Here is a 5000-nt window from a genome sequence, read left to right as displayed (position 1 = left end):
AAGGCCTTGAAGACACGCAGCTTGGTCCTTCTGCATAGGTACCGACATCTCCAAACGCTCTTGTTGATCGAGTTCATGGCTCCTGTTGCCAGACCAATCCGTCTACTGACTTCCTGGTCTGACAACCCAGAGATATGGACGCTACCAAGGTATGTAAAACTTTCTGTAACTTAACGTCCTCGCCGCAAGCATGGATCGACTGAACGGGTTCCCCTAACAAGCCCCCAAAGTCTTGAATCTTGGTCTTGGTCCAGGAGACCTCTAGGCCTAGGGGCTTCGCCTCATTGCTAAATGCATCAAGAGCCGCCACAAGTGACTCCAAGGACTCAGATAGGATGGCAACATCGTCGGCAAAGTCAAGGTCTGAGACCTTAATATTGCCTAGTGTTGCTCCACACTGACTTTGGCTAGTAGCTCTGCCCATTATCCAGTCCATACAGGTGTTGAAAAGTGTTGGTGCAAGGACACAGCCTTGCCTCACCCCTGAATTAACAGGGAAGAAGTTCGACATACCCCACCACACTTTACAGCACTTTCAGTACCAGTATGTATATATATATATATATATATATATATATATATATATATATATATATATATATATATATATATATATATACATATATATATAACGCATATATATATGTGTGTGTGTGTGTGTGTGTGTGTGTGTGTGTGTGTGTGTGTGTGTGTGTGTGTGTGTGTGTGTGTGTGTGTGTGTGTGTGTGTGTTTCTTCTATCTATTTATTCTCAATCTATTCATACAGCTACGAAACCTCAATCACATTATTATTTCCCCGAAAGAAAATTAGTAAGCTGTGGAGACTCATCCAATACACACAGCTTAAACGCCTCTCAAATCCACTCTTAACGCTCATTAGTAAACACAAATATATAAGTAGTGTGTGTGTGTGTGTGTGTGTGTGTGTGTGTGTGTGTGTGTGTGTGTGTGTGTGTGTGTGTGTGTGTGTGTGTGTGTGTGTGTGTGTGTGTGTGTGTGTGTGTGTGTGTGTGTGTGTGTGTATGTGTGTGTATGTATGCATATGCGTGTGTGTTTATGTGCATATGCATGTATGTGCATATAATGTGATCAGCAGAAGCGGGTAAATAAATCACCCGCTTTGTAATGAACAGCTGATTAGATTCATTCACATCAGCAAGCATGAGCGACCACAAAGAGGATTGGCAGGATGCATTAATACATAAATAATTATGGTAACGACGGATTAATGGGAATTACACAATTTCTCTAGAAGAGATAATTGTTTGCATCTTAGGTCCTTCTTGACTAATTAATAGATCAAAAGTAATTTGATAGATTACCTTTAAAATATTAAAGTGAGCCTTTACAAGGATTGTGCTACTAATAGTATGTTCCTCTTTATTCATTCTTTTTATTAGCTCAGTTAAATTCATTATTATCTTTTATTATAATTTTTTATTATCATTAGTATTATTATTACTATCTTCATCATCATCTTCATCATCACCTTCATCATCATCATCATCATTATCATCATCATCATCATCATCCTCATCATCACCTTCTTATTATTATTATTTTTCTTTTTCTTCTTCTTCATCCACAACATCATCTTATTAGAATCATTAACTTTTTTCTTTATATTATCAGTACTTTTACTGCTATCATCACTGATACATTGTTTTTGTTATTATGATGTCTATTACTGAAAACATCACTGGTAATGATAATATTTAGAACGCTATTTTCAGTCAGTGGTGCATCACGGATAATCCTCAATTGCTATTTTCAGCAAAGTATTACACAAAGTTATACAATATATACGATGATGAAACAACAACAAACACGAAAGTTCACATCTCTCGCCGGTTCCTTTGAAGCTTAACGCCACAGAAGCTGTGATACGGGAAAAGCTCTGTAGTCACTTTGAAACATGCAACGTGCCGTCTCTTTTTGCCGTATCATTGTTGTTGTTCTTGATAGCATTTGTTTTTCTTTATTTTAGCTTCTTTCATGCCCTGGTAATTTGTGAATGAAATGCATACATACTTACATACATGCATAAATACGTACATACACACCGACACACACACGTACACACACACATATATATATATATGTGTGTGTGTGTGTGTGTGTGTGTGTGTGTGTGTGTGTGTGTGTGTGTGTGTGTGTGTGTGTGTGTGTGTGTGTGTGTGTGTGTGTGTGTGTGTGTGTGTGTGTGTGTGTGTGTGTGTGTGTGTGTGTGTGTGTGTGTTTGCTCTTTCTTATCCGATGAGATCTAATAAAAAGAATCTTCTCACTTAATGAAGTCGGAATTAGCAAATTAGAAAATAGTGATAAAAAACGAACTTTTAATATTCCATCAGTTGAGCATAAAAACAAATATCATTACAGTTAGTTTTGTTTTTATAATAGTACTGATACTGATAGTACGATGATTAGATGATATGAATGACAGGTCATGAGGAAAGGAGATAAAGAAAGAAGAGAGAGAGAGAGAGAGAGAGAGAGAGAGAGAGAGAGAGAGAGAGAGAGAGAGAGAGAGAGAGTTAGAGAGAGAGAGAAATAGAGAGAGAAAGAGAATTAGAGAGAGAAAGAGAGTTAGAGAAGAAAGAGAGTTAGAGAGAGAAAGAGAGTTAGAGAGAGAAAAAGAGTTAGAGAGAGGGGGTGGGGAACATGATGATAATAGACACCAAAAATACCCACAATTAGAATGATTAGGCACCAATTTTGACCATTTCCCTATAAATCTTCCCCTCCCTTTTTTACTATCAATTTTGTCCACGCATTAAGATCTGTCTATCTTTGGCCAATTTATATGTCATCTGTCCCTCCGCCCTGATTATACGATTTTGAAAGAAAAGCCTTGTAATTTTTATCCATCAATATCAGTGCTGGTTACCTGTATGTGCTTTATAGGCCTATTAACATGGTCCTGCTTTGTTATCTATGTTTCCATCTGATCGATTTTTTTATTCTTCATGGCAAACATAATCGTATATTCAATCTATACATTATTCCCTGTTTCAAAGGAACTTGCAGTTAAATAATGGTCTTCATGCACACGCATACAGTAAGAGAGAGAGAGAGAGAGAGAGAGAGAGAGAGAGAGAGAGAGAGAGAGAGAGAGAGAGAGAGAGAGAGAGAGAGAGAGAGAGAGAGAGAGAGAGAGAGAGAGAGAGAGAGAGAGAGAGAGAGAGAGAGAGAGAGAGAGAGAGTAAGAAAGCAAACAGAGAGAGAGAGGGTAAGAAAGACAAACAGACAGAGAAACAGAGACAAAAAAAGTGAACAGAATAAGACAGACAGGCAGAAAAAGAGAGAGAGAGAGTAAGATGGCAAAATACACACATAAAAAAGAAGATACCCAGGATATCAACTGAGTGACTTCATCTCCGTCGGTCCGAAGATCCATGAAGATCTTCTCTCCGAAATCATCATTCTCCTTCTCATCCTCCTATCCCCCATCATCCTCTTTCTCGTCTTCTACTCCCTCATCATCCTCTATCTGATTACCTTCTCCCTCATCCTCTTCCTAGTCTTCCTCTCCCTCATCATCATCCTCTTTCTCATCTTCCTCTCCCTCATCATCCTCTTTCTCATTACCCTCTCCCTTATCATCATCTCCTTCTTCATCTCCATCACAACTATTTGCGCTGTTCTTCTCTCTCCATCTGCGTCTCGTTCTCTCGCTTACGATGCACTCACTCGCTAATATAGTTTTCATTCACCTCTTCCTTTATGCGTTCATATCTCTTATTTCATATCTCTTACTATGCTTTCTGTGTATTCGTTTCTTTGTTTTTGTCTCTCTGCCTGTCTCTGTTTCTCTTTTTCTATGATTCTGTCTCTCTTTCATCTCCTTTACTTTTCTTTCTCTTTTTGATTCTGTCTTTGCCTCTCTCCGTTCGTCTATCTGCCTGTCTGTCTTCCTCTCTGTCGTCTTTCTCTATCTTTATCGATTTTTTATTCATCATTAATTAGTCTATCTAGAGGCTCTAGTAATTCATCTATCGATCTATTTGTCTGTATATCTCTAACTCTCCCTCATTCTTCATCTCTCTCTCTCTCTCTCTCTCTCTCTCTCTCTCTCTCTCTCTCTCTCTCTCTCTCTCTCTCTATCTATCTATCTATCTATCTATCTATCTATCTATATCTCTATCTCGATCTTCATATCTCCCTCACTCTGTCCCTCCTTTATTCTTTCCCTCCCCACCCTCCCTCTTTTCCTTCCCTCCTTCCCTTTCCTTTCGCTTCTCATCCTTTGTCTATTCCGCAGCACCGAGAACATCAAGAAGAATAGTAAAATGCGGGGAGTAACGCGTAGAGTTTCCACAGACACGTTATGGCTCAAGGGTCTCGTATGTCTCCCGAACTACCGTATGTTGCGAGGGTTATCGTACCTCGGGCAACTGTTGCTCTTCTTGGTTTCCATGACAACAGCATTTCGAGTAACACCCAAAACAATAAAGAAAGGCGTGGAAAGTTTTCATGTTTTTTCTCTCATTTTCCTTGAATACCATATATCCTCTTTTTTGGTGGTTAGACGAGGGTAGTTACGCAGTAATCAAGACCAAATGGAGAAGGAAGAAACGCTAAATAAATCAAGTTTCTGGATACCACAAAGTAAAGAAATAGCGATAGTGGGAAAAGATGGTTCACGTAAGAGAGGAATAGCAGCATTGGCGAGGGATCTTGACCTTCTGCTTTTGCATTCGGCTGCTTTCCTTAAGACGTAGAGGATTCCTGAGGAAAATTATATCTCCAAATTGAGGAGAGAAAAAAGAAAAGGTATATAAGGAATGTGATATCAGGAATGGGTAGAAAATAAATAGATAAGTGTTATATACAAAGTCGACTGATTGATAGATGGCTAAAGAGAGAGACAGATTAGTAGACAAATGGCGATATCTACAACAAAAAGAGCACATGACAAGGACACATAGACCAGCAAAGAAGACTGTTGATATAACCCACCTATCAATAATTCCCCCCTTCATAGCATCACTCCGCTTCC

The 5000-nt window shown here is 39.0% G+C and overlaps 1 protein-coding gene across 1 annotated transcript in view; it reads right to left on the bottom strand.

Annotated features, from left to right (window-relative positions):
• The window catches only part of LOC119577663 (protein O-mannosyl-transferase TMTC1-like), a 113840-nt gene that overhangs the window by 64459 nt on the left and 44381 nt on the right, over positions 1–5000 (bottom strand). The gene's annotated exons all lie outside the window — the stretch shown is intronic.

This window comes from Penaeus monodon, chromosome 10, assembly GCF_015228065.2.
Source record: "Penaeus monodon isolate SGIC_2016 chromosome 10, NSTDA_Pmon_1, whole genome shotgun sequence".
NCBI lineage: Eukaryota > Metazoa > Arthropoda > Malacostraca > Decapoda > Penaeidae > Penaeus > Penaeus monodon.
This window is presented reverse-complemented; position numbering and strand designations above follow the sequence as displayed.